Raw genomic sequence first — 19273 nt, forward strand, 5'->3', positions numbered from 1 at the left:
GGTGTTTGGCCTCCTCCTCAACCTTAGAATGCCTACTCCTCTCAGCCATGTTCCACAGGATTCTGCTCTCCTGGCAGCCAGACTTGGCAAACATATTGGGGCTGTGTCTCCCTGACCCTTCAGTACTCACACCCTCTCCATCTGTACCTCAGTTTCACTGCTAGTGTCCGGGTCTTATTTACCGCTCTCTTCTGGCTTTAGCTGTGATGACTCCAAGCTCCTTGTCTTCCTCTAAGCACCTAGTTCTGAATTAACCCCCAAATTACAGCAGTGCAGAAGGATTACCTCTCACTCAATTCTTCCCATTTTCCCTAAGGCCTGCCTGAGATTCCTTACACTGCCCAGTGAGGCTCAAAGTCGCAGGTTCCTGCTAGTGATAGTGGCTGGATCGGTCAAGACTCGGGTTTGAGGAACAAAAGGCCAGCTCACAGGAACCTTATGAGCAAAGGCAGAAATCACAGGGTCTATGATTGTGCAGTGTGGACTGTCACAATGCACACGGCAACGCCAAATGTCTCAGTGTCTCTCTCCACATCTGGCTTGCCTTAAAAGTTGTCGTCTTCATCACCAAAGACTCTCAAGCACTGTGGGAAGAGACTGTCAGGGCTCCAGCAGTCATACATTGTGATCCAAAAAAGAAGGAAGACCATCCTGAGTCTACACATCACCCTGTAGGAGGATTATGATTGGCTCTGCTCAGGCCACATGCCTGCATCTCAGTCCATCAGTGTGAGGCGGGAGGGAAGAGAGGAGCAATTAAAGGCTACCTAGATTATAAGATGTCCCTGAGGCCTCAGTGTGTGACCTACCGGAACAGTACAAAGTCACCATGTGTAGCCCACAATGGACACTTGCTGGGTCCTAAAGTCATTCATGTGACAGACACATCATGAATAAAGTGTGGCCGTGGGGAAACAAAGACGAGCCCAGCTTGTCCTGGCCAACAGAGCTCAGTCAGTGAGTGACTTGGTTAGTGTATTTGTTTCTTCTCTGGTTCCTGCAAGAATCTGAGCTCGATCCCTGTGTAATGACTTATCTCGGTTGTCATCTTGACACACCTGGGAAGAGGGAACCTCAGTAAGAATTCCCTCCATCAGATTGCTCTGTGGGCATGTCTGTGGGGCATTTTTTTTTATTTCTAGTTGATGTAGGAGGGCACAGCCCGTGTGGGCAGTGCCATCCCTATGCAGGTGAGCCTGGGCTGTTTAAGATTAAGAAGACACATCCCTATGCATGTGAGCCAACAATGGAACTAGAACACCTTGGAACTCACAACAAGAGCAACTCAAGAAAGGGAGGTTTTATTTTGGCTCACAGCTTGATGAAACTGTCCATCATGGTAGGGAATTCTTGGCAGCAGGAGCGTGAGACAGCTGGTCACGTGGCATCTGCAGGCAGGAGCAGAGAGAGTTGAAAGATGGGACTATTGCTTTCGCCTTTTTATTCAGTCTGATACTTCAGCATGTAGAATGCTGCCACTCATACTCAGGGTGTGTCTTCTCTGTTCAGTAAAACCTTTCTAGAAATACCCTTGTAGACGCACCCAGAACTGTTTTCATGGTAATTCTAAATCCAGTCAAGTCGACGATGAAGATTAGCCATCACAGTCTCGAACATGAGTGCAGTTGGCTGTCATGGGCATAGACAGCGTGTTTTCAGGGGCTACAGAAGGAGTGGCCCCTAGGCTCACCTGAGGGAGCCAGAGTAGCCCAGGAGGTGTGATAGCTACCAGGTGTAAGCTGTTTTGTACAGAAGGTCGCTGCGTGTGTGTGTGTGTGTGTGTGTGTGTGTGTGTGTTTCTGTGTCTGTGTGCACATGTGTGAATACATAGGGGTGTATGTGGAGACTAGAAACAGAGTGTTTGCCCTAGTGCCTATGGTGAGACACTTTGCACAGCCTTGGTGCAGGGAGGAGGGGCTTGGACCTGCCTCAACTGAATGTACCAGGCTCTGCTGACTCCCCATGGGAGAACTTGCCTTGGAGGAGGTGGGAATAGGGGGTGAATTGCAGGGAAGGCTCAGGGGCAGGAGGAGGGAGGACAAGGGAATCTGTGGTTGGTATGTAAAATGAATAGAAACTCCCTTAATAAAAAAATTATTTAAAAAAGAAGAAAAGAAATAGAGTGTTTTCTTCAATCACCCTTCACCTCATGTTTGAGGCAGGGTCTCTCACTAAACCTTGAGCTCACAGATTCTGGTGCACTGACTGGCCAGCAAGTCCAGGATGCTCTTGCCTCTGCCTCCCCAGCACTGGGATTATAGTGCTTCCTGCTTGCAGATGCCACATGCATGACCAGCTGCCTCACACTCCTGTTGCCAAGAATTCCCTACCATGATGGACAGTTTCATCAAGCTGTGAGCCAAAACAACCCCTCCCTTTCTTGAGTTGCTCTTGTTGTGGGTTCCAGGGTGTTCTAGTATGTTTTCCATTGTTGTGGTGAACAGCATGGCCAAAAGCAACTTGAAGAGAAAAAGGTTTATTTCAGCGTTTGCCCAAGCAGGGTAAATACATGCGCCATCTCAGGCTCCTTCAGGCATCCATGATGCTGCTTCTTTTCCATACACAGTCTTTTCCTGTATCACCCATCCCATGTCAGGCTCCTGATTCTTTTCTTTATACTGGAGCACACTGTCCTACCCAATGGTCTCCTGCTTCCTATCACAATCATCTTAGACATTTTTAAAAAATGTATTATCGTGTGTGAGAGAGAAAGAGAGAAGGTGGATGTGTGTGTGTGTGTGTGTGTGTGTGTGTGTGTGTGTGTGGTGACTTGTGAGTGTGTGTGTATGTGTGTGTGTGGCACCTGTGTAAGGGTGGATGTGTGTATATGTGTGGAGTGTGCATGTGTGAGGATGGATGTGTGTGTGTGTGTGTGTGTGTGTGTGTGGCACCTGTGTAAGGGTGGATGTGTGTATATGTGTGGAGTGTGCGTGTGTGAGGATGGATGTGTGTGTGTGTGTTTGTGCCACAGCACACATGTGGAAGTCAGGGACACCTTTCAGGACTCTGTTATCTCCTTCCATTGTGGGTTCCAGGGATCAAACCCAGGTCATCAGGCTTGTCCCACAAGCCACACATTGAGCCCTCTCATCAGCCTACTGTGGGCATTTCTATTACTGATTCTTGAGCCCCTGGGTGATGATAGTTCTTAAAGTTAGATTTAGTCCAGGTTTTTTTCAGGGCCTACCCTAGACTCCTGGCCTATAAAGTAGTCCTCAGCCATGGACAAAAATGTCCTCCAATTGGCCTTACAGGAGATCAGCTAGCTACTTCAGGCTGTGGAGATGACCCAGTCAATAAAGTATTTAGCGTGTAAAAATGAGGACCTGAGTTCTATCCCTGTACCCACATAAAAGCCAGGTAATGTGGCCTGTACCCATATTCCTAGCTCTGGGAAGGCAGAACCAGGAGCATCCCGGGCTCGCTGGACAGCCGACCCACCAGAATCTGTGAGCTCAAGGTTCAGTGAGAGACCCTGCCTCTCATGAGGTGAAGGGTGATTGAAGAAAACACTCTATTTTTAGTCTCCACATACACCCAAATGTGTACACAAGTGCGTGCACACACAGACACACACATGTACACACAGCTACCTTCTGTACAAAGCAACACAGCTGTCTGTGTGGGTTAGCTGAAATGGGTATGCAGTTGCTACCAAGTGTTCCTAAATTAGCACGGGGTGATCATCCAGATTCTAGTGTGGAAGCTGGAGAATCAGTGTCAGCAGTCAATCTCCACCTGTCCCCTGTCCCCATCTCTTTTTTAACGGCCCTCCTTCTCTTGTGCTAATGTTGGTGTGTGGGTGGATCATTCGTGACTGTCATGGAGAGGATGTTAGCTGGCAATCAGGGCGTGGACAGGTAATGGGTTGCACATTGCAGAGGACAAGACCGAGGAAACATCTGAAATGACTCAGAGGTTTCCTATGAGTGATACTGCTTGACTAGTCCTATTCGATGAGTTGTGGAGCACGAAGCGGATGGGGTTTGTGTTGAAGAACGAGACACCCACACCTTCATTCCACAGAGACTCAGCTTCAGTCCTACACAAATTAAGCTCCAGTGTTCTTTGTGTCATCCAAATGAAATAGGAAAGAAGCACGGGAACACGAGAGGACAGGGATGAGCTGGACCCCGGAGGCCCAGAGAAGACTTTGGTGAGGAGGTAGGCATCATTGTTGCCTGCATGCCGGCTCTAGCAGCCATGAAAGCAAGAAATCAGGCAGAACTGCTCCCACAGGAGGGCAGGGTGGCTTGGGAAGGAAGGGGGCCAGGGGCAAGGAAGGGCAAGAATAATTACCTGAGCTGGCAGCCTGCCTTGGTGAGAGTGACTCCCGGTAGCCCAGGGGAGAAGGAGCCAGGACGCCTTTAATGCTGCAGGTGTTGGAGTAGAAAATTTTCCATGAAGAGGGGGCTGTTCCACACGATTAAAATAACCACTTGGGCGCGCTTGGCAAGCACTTTCTGTTCACACTTTGCGGCCTGTCCTTTTGGAGGCCTGAGGATAACGGGAAAGGAATTCCTTTTCCCTTCACACACTTTTGAGGGGAGGGGGAGAAAGTGGTCTGGGGATAGGAGTAAGCTGGAGAGGCAGGATGGTGAGAAGGCCTTGAGTGAGGCTGGAGAGTGAAAATTTGCTGGGTGATAGTAAGCCTGGGTCAGGAAAAATGGAGAATGAGGTGACATCCAGCCTCACCCAGGATATCGGGCCGCACCCTGGAGCCCTGTGACAGTGTCCCTACAGTGTCTCATCCAGGCCCTTCAGCATCTGGGAGTGAGAGTGGATGACCAGCCGGTTTTACTGGGGCAATGTGGACACATGTTCTTCAGGCTGCTGCTTCTGTGACATTTTTATTATTGGGCAGAAGCTAAACTTAATCTTTTTCTGTACTCTCAACTTGCTAAAAAACATCCTCTTGGAAATGTTGGCAGTCCTCTCTGTCATAAAAGATGCTTAGGACTCTCCCAGGCTGTCTGAAGCCCTGGCCTTTGCTGCCCTTGTAAGCCCCAGACACCCATAGGTACTGTTAGATGTCAGAGGAAGTCTTCCCTCAGGCTTCACTGAATTCTCTCCTCCTCTTCTACCCTCCATTCCCTCCTCCCTCCCTCATTCCTCCCTCTAACCTCTGCTCCACCCTTGCTTCCCTGACAACTCTTACCCAAGATTCTACCTAGGCATTACCTACAGTACACTCTTCTGGGAGCTTTCGAGAAAAGCAGATATGGGAGCTGCTCCTGCCCTTTGAATAGTGCCCAGAGCCTGCATGTGTAATCTCTCCACACAGGAATCATACTAAGGACATTGGCCCCTCTGTGCCATGCAGTCTAGAAACATGGTCATCTACCACTGCCCAGCATCTGTCCCAGTGGGAATAACTGAAAAGTATTCTGGTGACTGTCACCATGGAACACATATAAGGGCATAGAATGTAACTGCTGGGAGCCAGCTGGCTAGCTATGTATACTGGATGGATGGATGGATGGATGGATGGATGGATGGATGGATGGATGGATGGATGGGTGGATGGATGGATGGATGGATGGATAGATAGATAGATGGATGAATGGATGGGTGGATGGATGGATGGATGGATTAGATGCATAGTTAAGTGGGTGGGTGAGTAGATAGATAAATAGGTTGGTGGGTAAATGGATAGATAGTCAGGTGAGTGATCAGGCAGGCAGACAGATAAGAAAGCCAGGTATAGCAGTGTGGTGGTTTGAATAGGTTTGGTATTGTGGGATATTTGTACACTGTGAAGATATATTGCTGTCATTGGTGTAATAAAGAGCTGAACAGCCAATAGTTAGGCAGAGGGTATAGGTGGGACTTCCAGGCAGAGAGAGGAAGTAGGAGGAGATAATCTAGGCACAGAGGAGATGCCAACAAGACATGAAGGGAGTCGAACATACAGAATGAAAGAAAGGTAAAAAGCTACATGGTGAAGCATAGATTAATAAAAGCAGGTTGATTTAAGTTATAAGAGCTAGTGAGACTAGCCTAAGCAAAGGCTGAGCTTTCATAATTAGTGGTAAGTCTCCATGTCATTATTTGGGAGCTGGCTGGTGGAACAGAAAAGAACTTGTGACAGTATGTCTCCCATGAACTCATGTGTCTGAGTGCTTGGCCCACTCACTATTAGGAGCTGTGGCCTTGGTGGAGTAGGTTAGACCTTGTTGGAGTAACAGTGTCATTGTGGGGGCGGTCTTTGAGGTCTCATATGCTCAAGCTACACCCAGTGTGGTACTCAGCTCATTTCCTGTGGTCTGCAGATCAAGATGCAGAATTCTCAGTTCTTTCTCCAGCACTATGTCTGCCTGCATGCCGCCATGTCCCGCCATGATGATAATGGACTAAATCTCTGAAACCATAAGCCACCCCAACTAAATGTTTTCCTTTTTATATGAGTTGCTATAGTCATGATGTCTCACAGAAATAGTAACCCTAACTAAGACAGATAGTACACACTTAATCCCAGCATTTGGGAAGCAGAGACAAGAAGACCATGAGTTCAAGGTCAGTGTGGGCTACATAGTGACTTGTAAGACACAAAGTCACACTAAGCCACATAGAGAGGAGGGAGGGAGAAAGGGAGGGAGAGAGAGAGAGAGAGAGAGAGAGAGAGAGAGAGAGAGAGAGAGCAGAAAACCAAAGCCAAGCTGTTTCATGTTTTTGGTCAAAATTTTCCAAGTGAGGGATACAGATGGAGCAGGGTTCCCTGAGATGTAAGCCTGACCCTGTGGAGTTGCTGGGGCAAAGGCAGGAGCAACTTCAGCACAGTGGGGTTGAGGCCCATCGCTGTCTGTCCATGTGTGCTGAGGGGGGTCACTTAGCCTCTGTAAGCCTGAGTTCCCATCCACGAGGTGGCTGTTACCAGCACCTCCTCTCAGGAGTTCAATGACTCTGAGGCTACATGGAGCAAAAGTGCCCGAGGGCCCACAGTGTGCTTTCCATTCCAGCCGCCCTCCTCCCTTCCTGCCCTCCTCCCTGCCCTCCCTGTGTGAAGTCAAACCCTAGCCACTTTAGCTCCCCTCAGAATCAAACTTCCGAGATGGCGATATGACTCTGTCTGCTCTAGTCAGGTGACTGGAAGGTCCTTCAAGGTCCGTCATGGCCAAAATCATCTCTGGCTGAGAATAAGGAACACAACTGAAGACATGATGCAGAGCATGGGCTCCAAAAGAAGAAGGAATGATTAGACAGGAGAATGGGGGCCAGCCTGGGATGGACACAACCCTGCAGGCATCTCCTAGGACTTCAGAGAAGGAGGTGTTTCCCCTAACTCCAGGGTCCCTTCCATCTCAAAGCCCCCCCCCCCCCCGACACACACACACCATCTGTCTGACTCCCTCAGCTTGGTGCTTCTAACCCCTCGCCCTGGACCTGTCCTCTGCTCGCACATGCCCACTTCCTTAGTCTGATGCTGTCCAAGTTAGCAGTATACCTTACGCTGAGGGCTACCCAAAGTTTAAGCGTTGCATTTAACGTGCCGACTATGGAGTTGGTAATACTGAGCCAAGGCACGAACCAGGTGGGGAATAGTTGGTGCTCCCTGAGTCCTGAGCCATGACTCTAGGAGCGAGAGGAGGCCAGAGGAGGAAGGACCCCACTTGGGCTCGAGGGGCAAGAAAGCCTCCCTAGAGGAGAAAGAACTAGGCCAGGTGCCCTGGGTTGGAAAGAACATTCAGAGAGGCCCCAGAGGGATGGAAAGAGGTCTGCTGATAAACTGCTGCTTGGGCGGAACCGCGGCCGGAAGTGGAAGGAGCGTCCTAGAGAAGAGTCCCAGCAAGGAGAGTTGGCTGCACAGCGGATGCTTCCCAATGAAGGGCCTTCCCAGCAGTCCTCAGGCGTGTGTAAGCTCTGGCCTCCTTCCTCAGACCCCCTCCTTTCAGGCAAGAGGCTATCCTACGAACTGGCCACGGCTTCCCAGAAGACCGGGGCTGCTTCTTCATTGATTGGCCTGTGAAAGGCCACTTGGCAGACTGGTTGCCGAGAAACGGCCCTGGAGGCCAGGGCTGGGATTAGCGAGTAGCCCTGTTTGCTCTTCTTGTTGGGAGTAAAGGGGACTTTGGTCTCAGCTTATCAAACTGCCCTGAGTTTGAAAGCCCAGGAATGCAGCCTTGGGCAAATGTGCACGTTCACAGGACACCCATTAATCAAACAGTTCCCTTCCCTCCACCCCTAATAACCTGACCCCCACTTCACACACACACACACACACACACACACACACACACACACACACACACACACACACGCACACGCACTCCAATCCCCTTTCTTTCATTCAGAGGTCCCAGAAAAGAGAAGCACACCCCACCAGCAGCCTCTCTCCAGGCCCAGAAGAGCAGCCATCTCAGAACAGTCCACCTGGAAAGCTAAGTCCTTCCAGAGTTTATCTGGTGGGCCACAAGCCAGACTGAAGACCAGCTGGGGCTTCCGGAAGGTGGGCAGCGCCAACGGGTCCCCCTACCTGCTCTGCATCCCTAGCAGCAAGTTGTGCCTCAAAACGGGAAGAAAAATGCTCTCCACACTAACTTCTAGAGATAGTTTGTTGTTGTTGTTTTGTTTTTAATGTTCCTTCAGGTAGGAACTCGTGAGGTCCTACCTTTCCCTGAAGTGCTATTGGCAGCCAATGGTGGTTAGGGGTGTAAAGGAGACTCTCTCCAGTGGTGTATCCACTAGTAAGGTCATGCTCCTGTAAGCCTTCTGGCTGGACTCTTGGGGTCACACACACACACACAAGGAGATATGACATGAATTGAGAAGTGGAAAAATCAATGGGAGTCAGGGGCGGGCAAGGGAAGGTAACGGTGGGGCTGAAGAGATGGCTCAGGGGTTAAACACACTGGCTGCTCTGCCAGGGGACCCAGGTTTGATTCCTAGCACCCACATGGTCATTCACAACCATCTGCAACTCCTTCTGACACCCTCTTCCAGCCTCGGTAGGCGCTGTACACAAGTAGTGCCCAGACATGTGCAGGCAAAACACTCACACACATAAAATAGAGTTTTCAATTTGAAAGCAGCGAAGATAATTGTGGATGAATACATTTGAAATACATCATATACATATATGAAAGTACCATAATGGATATAATGAACCTGTTATTATATATAATTAATAATACATATGCCAATAAAATGCATATATACAAGTTTCTTTGCAGCTTCATGGAATGGAAAGGCAGTATTTGTTTTTCTCTACCACTAGTGGAACAAAATTGATAGTCACCATCCACCCAGAACCAAAGCTCCAAGCTCCTTAGCTTTACAGAGGCGGGTGGATGTAAGACACCTGAACTCTGGAGGGATGTGTGCAGGTAACAGTAAGTCTCCCTTCCTGTTAGTGTGTGACACTGACCTCCATGTTCCAGCCTTGAGATTCCGGGTGGAGAGGGTTCTGGCTTTCAAGGGGCCATGTGGTTGTGGCAGGAGTTTACTGTGACTATGGCTACCACAGGGCTAATGTCAACGGGTGACAGAAGGAAAGAGCCCAGGAGGAAGAGTGAATGTTAAATCTTCCTCTTCTAAAACACTGTTTTCCACCCTGTGTCCAACACTCGAACCTCCCATGAAAAGGGAAGCCTGGCATCAGCAGAGGTGCCGACTGACTGGGAGAGACTTCCAGGTGATGGTGAGCTGTCAGAGCGGAGCCTGGAGCTCCGTGCTGAGGAGAGCCTGGCCGAGTCTCAACTATGTCCCTTGCCTTCTGCCTGGTGGCCTCAGCCTCAAATCCAGCACCTGCCTGTCACCACAGCAGGCCCTTCTGAACTCTGGCCAAGACACTGGACTGCCCTCTCTCCACCTGGAGGACAGGTGGACATTTTAAAACTCACCTGGGATCCTGCATGTCCCTTGTCCTGGCTGCCCTCAGCTGTCTGTGCCCTAGACAGACAGGTTGGAATTAGCTGCAGGTCAAGGGGTCACACTTCTCCCCTGACTTTGTACACCCTGCCCCCTCAGTCTGAAGTGCTTCAAGGATCTGACCCCATCAGAGTAACTTTCTCCACAAGACTTGGCCTTTCCCCAAGCCCAACTACTGTCTTCCCACTAGCCTCCGTCACTACGCCTTCAACTATTGTGGCCAGCCATGCATCTGTCCTCAGCTCCCAGCCAGACTTTCCATGAGTATTTGCTAAATGTAGGGTGCCAGCTTTCAACAATGTACAAGAGTTGAAGAAACAGCTCTTCTTCAGTTAGGGTGCTTACTCTACAATCTTGAGAGCCAGAGCTTAGATCTCCCAGAAACCATATAGCAAGCTAAGTGTCCCCACTAATGCCTGTAAGCCATCTCTGATGTGAGTAGAGACAGGAGAATCTCTGGAAGTTTACAGGCTTCTAGCCTAAGCAAGAAAATGTGAGCCCTGGCTTCAAAGAGAGACCCTGCCCAAAAGGAGTAGGCAGAGAGAAATAGAGGACACCTCTAGCATCCTCTTCTAGGCTTTGTGGGCAGACACACCACACACACACACACACACACACACACACACACACACACACACACACGTATACATACACAAATAAGTAAGTAAAATAATGCTTTTTAAAGGATATATGAGACTGTCCTGTGGGAAAACGTTCAGTCCTGACCTGGGTGGCTCCACATGTACAGTCAGGGAGGCTACAGAGACAGGAACCAGGAAGGTGCCAAGTCCCCCTATCACCTAGCCCTCTGAGTGGGATACCATGAGCCCCAAAAGGGTGTGCAGAGGGAGCGTTTGCTGATCTGACCTCCTGATCTCTAGCTCCAGACTTTGAGCATTAGTTCATACACACAAACACAGCGTGCATGTTTCAGTCAGAGCCACCAGCCTGCTCCTCACATAACTGAGCTGGGCTGAGCCAATTAGGCCCTGAGAAGCCAGTTACCATGTGATAATGGCCTGCTTTGCATCTCCTGAAAGACAATAGGGGGGAGTTTGAGCAGCAGTCAGCTGGTCCTCAGGGAGGGCCGGACTCTTCTCTACCTTGACGCTGCAAGGCCAGTACTCAGCTCACAGCCTCTCCTAGAGAGCTGAGTCCTGCTTCCCACCAAAGAACACAGGCCCAGAAGGCTGAGAGCCGGGTGCTGGGGTGGGGTCTTGGCATCACAGCCAGCCCAGGTGCAGCAGGGGGGAGAAGTGACCTCAGCAGCCTGCATAGCTCCTTGGCCCCAGGGGACCATCCTCCCTGGCAGCAAGGTCACTGCTATCTGCTCTGTGAGCATGCTCACAGGGGCTGGACACCCTCCAAATATGTGCAGGGAGTTTTAGCCTAACCCAGAACTGAAAGACCTCCTACGCCTGACATTTTCCAAGTACTGTAGACTCCGAGCAAGGATGAGACCCAAAAAAAAAGGTACTTTAAGATACTTCTACAGCCACCATTGCGGCTGTGACCTCTGAGTATGTTCACATGCACGTCAATACATATGTGACAGCGTCTGAGTGAGTCAATGTGTGCACATGTCATGCATGTGTGGGTCTGTGTGAGTGTATGTGTGGGTGCATCAGTGTGTCTGTGTGAACATGTCTGAATGTGTGTATGAATGTGTCACCATATACACATGTATGTCTATGTGCCAATGGGTCAGTCTGTGTATGTGTGTATCTGTGTCCATGTATTGGGAAGGATGTAGAGGATCATCTACTTTGTGAGAATAAGTTAAAAAATGTGAGAGTGGTGACATATGCCTGTAATTCCAATGCTTAGGAGGAGGACGAAGGAGGATCCGACATTCAAGGTTATCCACAGCTACATAACAAGCCCAAGGCCAGCCTGGCATATGAGAGACTGTATCAATTAAATTAAGTTAAAATTTTAAAGGTCTGGCATAGTGGTATACACCTATACTCCCAGAATTCTGGAGAGTGAGGCAGGAGGATCCAGTAGCCTGGACTATCTATCTACTGAGTTCAAAGCCAGCCTGGACTATGGAGCAAAATCCTGTCTCAAAAAACAAAACAGGGAATGTAGGCATGTGACTGAGATTACTCCAAGGGATGAGCTCTGGGAGACGTGGAAGCAGGTGAGGCCACAGGATGCTTGAATCAGCCACAACCGCATTCTGACCAAGTCAGGCCTGCTGAGGTCCATGACTTGTTACTGAATTCCCCTACATTCAGCTTACCTCACACAGGCCTTTGGAAACAGGAAATTAGGACTATGAAGGTGATCTGATGTTATGTGAACAAAATGTCTCTTTCGGTCTCTGCATTTCCCCTTGCCTGGTCTACAGCCTCAGCCCTTTGGAAGAGAGTTGGCCACTTGAAGGCCCATGTCCTCTCTGTTAACCATGCCTGCCTCAAGAGCCAGAGCCCTGTGAGGCATGCTCTCCCGTGGCTTGCAGTCAAGACCTGCAGCATCTCATCTGCTCTTACTCTGTAGCCCTGGCTGTCCTGAGGTGTCTGAGGGCTGCAGAAACAGCTCCCTGGTTAAGAGTCCTTCTGACTTTTCCAGAGGATCCAGATTTAGTTCCCAGCACCCACACCAGGCAGCTCACAACTGCCTGCAACTCCAGTTCCAGGGGATCCAATACTCCTCTGGCTTCCACTGGAGGACACCTGCACATGTGTGACATACACTCACACAGACACCTAGACACATAAATAAAAATAAAAATTTTTAAAAATTGGTGCTTGGAACATAGAAGTGGAGTGGTATGTCAGGGAGCCCTGCCCAAGGGTGAAGGAACCAGCCCAAAGGTTTCTATGTCTCACCTGAAAACTTCCCTCCATTGGACCTCTCCCTAGCCAGAATCTGGGGTGGGCAATCAGGTGGGTGGTTTGTTTTGTTTAGATTATAATTACATTATTTCTTCCTTTCCTTTCCTTCCTCCACACCCTCCCATATACTCCCCCTTGCTTGTGTTCAGATTCATGGCCTCTTTTCCATTAATTGTTGTTACATGCATCTGTATACTATTGCCTGTATGTTGGTTTTCAGGGATGAGCATTTGGTACTGGATAACCAGTTGGTGTGCCCTTCCCCGGGGAAGACTGTTTCTTCCATTCTCAGCATTCCCCAATTGTCCGCAGTTCTTTGTGTAGGGTTAAGGCCTTTCAGGCTTCCCTCAACCCACCTTCACATGTCCATTGTTGTTGTCTTTGTTTAGTTACTGTTGAGGCAGTCACGAGGGTGTAGCTTCTGACGTTAGCAGTAAACCCAGTCTCGGCAAACTCCCTCACCTCCTGGCTCTTACTAACTTTCCACCCCCTTTTGTGCAATGTTCTCTGAAACTTAGGTGGGGGAGTTGTTTTGTAAATGGATCCTTGGGACTAGGCTCAGCTGTGTGGTTTTTGTTTGTTTGTTTTGGGACAGGGTTTCTTTGTGTAGCCCTGGCTGCCTTGGAATTCGCTCTGTAGACCGATCTGGCCTCAAACTCAGAGATCCGCCTGCCTCTGCCTCCTAAGTGCTGGGACTAAAGGTGTGTGCCACCACATGTGGTTTTCTAAGTGTAGTGTGGCACATGCTTGTAATCCTGGCACCTAGGAGGATGAGGTAGAAAGATGTTGAGCTTAGGGTTAAATAGTGAGACCCTGGGTCAAATAATAATAATACAACAATAAGAGAAAGTACAATATCCAACCCTAAAATGTCTTATTCTGACTTGGAATCTCAGTTGAGTGAGAGAGAAAATTGGCTAATAAAAAATATAGTGAGCTGGATCGCTTTTATTGGGGGTGTTATGCACAGAGAGAGAAGACTTCCAAAGGGCTGAACTTGAGGAGGGAGAGGACACAGAGGTGCTCAGAGGCTGGGGAAGGTGACGGACTGAGGAGCAGCAGATGTCCAAGGTGGGAGAGCCATTCTGCTCAGAGCTGACCTGTGGGATTTTCTGGAGGGGAGGCAAAGGCGTAGCACGGTCCCCATGACTCATGAGCATGGATGAGGGGCTCAGCTTCCAGGACCAACATGTGACTGGGTCAACAGATTTGGTGTGCCAACGCCTTAACTCCCCCCATTGTTTTAGTCTCCCTGGTCCTCCTCTTCTGGGATGAGGCACTCAGGCTGGAAGACTAACCCAGAGCATCAATCCTTTTCCTCCTTCTAAGACAAATGACATTGGCGAAGAATGACACCTGTGACCTCCTTCCTGTTCCCCAATTTACAGTGCCATTTTCGGGCTCTGACTTGTTAGGTCTTTAGCATTGAATGCTAGAAATCTCTATAGTCTTAGCCCTTCTCAGCAGCTTCTGGCCATCACTCTGCACCCTTCCCCTATCTCCTGACTCAGACCACTCTGCTACCCTCGGCCCATAGCTCTTTCCTATCTATGACTCAGGTGGTACCACTGATTCTCAGAATGACTTTTGCTATGTATCTGCTGACAACATGTGTGCTTCCCATATGTACCCCAGAGCTCAGGCGTACACACTTGAGCACCCCAGCACCCACGCAGCACACTTATTTAAACTCATCCAGTCCCAGTGAGGAAGATGTAATGGAGGCTCTTCTGATACCACGAATAAAGTATTTCTAAGAATGATCCCCAATCACCCTCATCTCCCCTGTCACATTCTGTCCCATCCTGGCAATAATGGACACTAAAGTCAGTCTAGTGATCTGTGTCAGATATCTACCAATGGTCTTCTTGGCCCTCCCTTGGCCCTGTCCCCTAGGAATAATGGGCCCTCCAGCTCTACTCCTTCAGTTCCACCCATTTCTTTCTTCTACTGCCCAGAGCCCAGCTTCATCAGTTCGGAACTAGCCTCCTAGCTAGATGATTCACCTCCCTATATCCCATCCTCCTTGGCCCAGTACACCAACATGAGCCTCTTAACATGAAGACTTGACCTGGCCATGCCCTTCTTGACATCTCTAGGTAAGTCCCTACCACTCTCTGGCTAAAGTCCAAGTTCATTAGTAGGACACTCTGCTCCCCTGGGGCCACACTTCCTTCCCTAGCCTTCATCATTCACACTTTCCCACACTTGTACCCTAGTCAGCATGGCCTGCTTGCCCTGGGTGAGACCATCCTGCTGTGCCCTGCACTGATACCTCTACCTGGGTCTTTTCTCTGCCTGGGATGGGCATCCCACCCTCCTTGGTTGGTATATCCATTCTTCAAGACTATCTCAGCGGACATGTCCCGGGAACTCTCACTCCAGACTAAACTAAGGGGCCCCTGATACTCTGTCCTCCAGTGCTCCACGTGCTCCATAGAAAAGCCTGCCTGTGCTGTGTTGGTGGTATCTGATTGCAGCCGCTGGTTTAGTTCAAGGGTTGGGTCTTAGCCAACTTTGAGACCTTGTCCACTATTTTCATGCCTGGCACAAGTGGGAACTTGATACTTTTTTTTCCCTTTTTGTCAAATGGAACTAAACTAAACTGTGGGATTCTTTACAAGAGTGTTAGTCAAAAAGAAGGAAAGGCAAAGGAGAGCCTGGTGTTGAAGCCAAGGTGTGGGTGACAGAGTTCTACCCTGTGTACCTCCCCCCTTTCTCTGAAGAAGGCTTCTACAACTAGGAAGAACCCCTAGTTCAGCAGGCTGAGAGGAAGAACAGACAGACAGAACAGACAGGAGACACAGCAGTAAGCTGAAAGGCACCATGGGGGAAGCAAGCAGAGGAACCCAGAAAGCATGGTCTGGAAATTGTGTAGGACTATTGACTACAATCTTGAGAAAAATCGGTAATTTCCAGGTGACGTGTATGGCCACTGGTTGAACCCTGGAGTTAAAACATTTGTAGAAATTGGAATGCAGAGTGAAGGCAGAGGTACTGTGAAGTTATCAGCAATGTTTGGATGCTATAATGTAGTTTTGACTATGTGGAAAAATAGCTTTTAGAGGTACCTTTGGAAATGGATGACGTGGTGAGATCTGCACTTCTCTTGGAAATACTTTAGTGTAAAATACACAGTGGATTTGGAGGGTAAATGGAATGCTGCTATGAGACCCTGAAAGTTAGAGGCAGCGAGTGGACTGCAACTCCCTTCTAAGAGTGATGACAGCTGTTGAGTTCACACTGATAGAAAAGTGAAGATTCATATCGAGGTGCCTTTGGCTTGAATGACAAAAAGAGACCCCTGGCAACCCTTACCATCCCTTCAAATACTCTAAGTTCAGGGTCATCTTCTTTGAATCTCCTGAAAAAAAAATTTTTTTTCCTGCCTGTCCCCTGACATGGTCATGTGTCCTTGAGAGTCACCCGACAGGAATACTGCTATCTTCGTTCTTTTCCTATTGTTGTGATTCAACACCATGACCAAGACAACTTCTAGAAGACAGAGTTTATTTGACTTATAGTTCTAGAGGGCTGAGTCCATCATGGAGGGAAGCGTGGTGGCTGGACCAAGAAGATGAGGGCTCACATCTTAAACCACAAGCTGGAAGCTCAGAGAAGCTTGCCCCCAGTGACATACTTCCTTGAGCAAGCCCACACCTCCTAAACCTAACAAAGCATCACCACCAACCCTGAGCCAAGTAGCCAAACATCTGAGCCCATGGGAGAAACATCTCATTCAAACCATCATAACTACCTAGTATCCTGAAATTAGCAACGCGGGTTCTGTGGATACTTGGCAAAATTGCATTTCTCCAGCATGAAGACTGGTCCCCTGTGGCCCCAGCTAGGGATGGTGAGCTGGGGCCACAGGGGACCTAGATAGTTACACACAGGTGTAACCTAGATAGTTACCTAGATAGGTTACACACAGGTGTAACCTAGGTAGGTACACCACCAGGATGGGTCTCACACATCTCTCACACATGAGCCTTTGGGGAAAGGAACACACAAGTGATGGGAACCACTGTGTGTTTGAGCTGCACGGACTCCTGGAGATCAACTGGTTCCAACATTCTTACTCCATAGGATGGACACGTAAGCCCGGAAGTGGAAGAGATTGACCCCACACACACAGGTTAACTGTGGGATGGAATCAGAGCTGTGTTCCTATCCACAGTCCTGGGCCCATTTACTACCTTGTCTGCTCACAAAACAGCTCATTTAAACAGAATCCCCCGAGACACCCACCCCGACTCTGCCTCTGTGAGACAGGATGACTTTGTTTGCCGGTTTCCTCCCCCGCTGCGGGAGGGTAGTGGTTAAGTTCACAAACGTGAAAGGAAGGCTTGCAGTGGTTCCTACACTGTACAGACCCACAGCTTATTCAGCGGCATCAGCGGAATCATTACTATCAACGTCACCGACACAGTAAAGCTACAGAAAGCAATAGCAGCATTCAGCAAATGATCGACTTCAGACATACACCTCCACGGGCAGCGGTGGATAAAGACCCCACCCACCTGTCCCCTCCAGAGACTTACTGTGGATTAAGCAGTTGCCTTTGTTTTGTGTTTTCTCATCATTATTTCCACTCCATTTCATCGTTGACAGTTTCTATTACCACTTCAAGTTCACTCATTTTTATTCTGCAATGTCTAAGCTGTGGTTTATCCCTCCCAGTCTTTTATGTGGTATATGGTTGGTTAGCATGTTCCTCCATCTCTAGATGTGATTTGGGGGGGGTCTGTTTATGTCATCCCTGTCTTTATCTAAAATGCCTCTGCTTTTTCTTTATCTTCTCAAACACGTGGAAAGTACAGCAGCAGTTGAAACCACTTGGCTGTGGATCCTAAAGGCTATGCCATTGCTGGGCTTGTTTCTGCTCATCATGGGTTCTATTTTCCTGTTTCTTTGCGTATCTGCTGTTCGTTTTGTTTCATTTATCCTGCAGTGCCTGGGTATGTTTGTCTGCGTATATGTATGTGTACCACAATGCATGCAGTGCCTATGGACGCCAGAAGAAGGCAAAGAGTTCCCTGGAACTGGAGTTACAGATGATTGTGAACTGCCGTGTGGGTGCTGCGAACTGAAATCAGGTCTTCTGCAAAGCAGCCTGTGCTCTTAACCACTGAACTATTTCTCCAGCCCCCTTCAACTATTTTTTATAGATTTATTTTATTTTTTCTGTGTGTGCATATTTTCTGTGTGCATGTGCCTATATGTGCCTGTGTGCCATCCCGTGTGTGTGTGTGTATGTGTGTGTGTGTGTGTGTGTGTGTGTACTTACGGAGGTCAGAGGTTGACATCTGGCATCTTTTATTACTATTCCACTTTGTTTATTTTTATTTATTTCTTTTATGTATATAGGTGTTTCTTCTGCATTGCATGTCTGTGTACCACATGCATGCCTGGTGCCTGTAGAGGCCAGAAGAGGGCATTGGATTCCCTGGAACTGGAGTTACAGACCATGGTGAGCCACCATGTAGGTGCTGGGAACTGAACCCAAGTCCTCTGGAAGAACATCCCATGTTCTTAACTGCTGAGCCATCTCTCCAGTCCCTCCATCTGATTTTTGAGACAAGGTCTGTCTGAACTCTGAGCTCAGCGAATGGCTAGACGAGCTGGCCAGCAAGCTCCAGGGATTCCCCCTGTCTCCACCTCCCTCGCGATAGGTGCAAACCACCACACCTATTTTACACAGGAGCTGAGGGTGTGAAGTTGGGTCCTCAGAGTCATCTTTACAGACCCTCTTTTTGACTGTGGGGTTTTGTTTGTTTATTTTTGTTTTGTTGATTAGTTGCTTGGTTGGCTTTTGTTGGCTTGTTTATGGAGAGTTGTTTTGAGATAGGGTCTTGCTAAATTCCTCAGGTTGGTTTTGAACTCATAATTCTCCCATCTCAGCCTCTCAAGTACTGTAATTGCAGGTGTGCCCCACCCCAGCTTTGTATGTATTCTGATTTTTAATTGGCTGTGTGAATTTTGCCTTTTGGGGGTTCTGGGTCTTTTATTATTCTTGAGCTTTTATGCTGGGGACCAGATGAGTGACAGGAAAGCAATCTATTCCTTGCACAAGACTCACTGTACCAGAGCAGCCTCAAGTTCAGGGCATACTGAAACAATTCCCACTCCAAAGTCATACCTTTCAGATACCCACGCACCACAGGAACTATTCTTGACCTGTGAGGGCTCTTATGATGCCCATCTGTCAAGGGGTTCCTTTCCCGAGCACTAGGCAGCTCCTTGTGCAAATGTGCCCCTCTGTTCTCTGCTAGATATGAAAGGAGAGCCTGACAGGTCTGCAGAGTCCTCTGTACAGCGGTCCTCACACGTTCTCTGCTCTGAACTTCTCTACACACCTGTCCACTAGGCTCCCCACGGGCTTTCCTTCTGCCGAAGCCCAAGGACTCCCAAGTAACCGGGGCAGAACAACCCTTCTCTCTAAAGCCTCTGTCCTATGCTGCCTGCTGCTCCTTGTCTAGAAGCCTGTCAATGTGCCTGTCCTGGTTTTCATTTTCTTAATGTGGAAGCAAACTTGGTCCCTGCTATTCCATTGTGGCTGGAGA

The sequence above is a fragment of the Peromyscus californicus genome, unplaced genomic scaffold, assembly GCF_007827085.1.
Source record: "Peromyscus californicus insignis strain IS unplaced genomic scaffold, ASM782708v3 Scaffold_12__1_contigs__length_115047231, whole genome shotgun sequence".
Taxonomy (NCBI): Eukaryota; Metazoa; Chordata; class Mammalia; order Rodentia; family Cricetidae; genus Peromyscus; species Peromyscus californicus.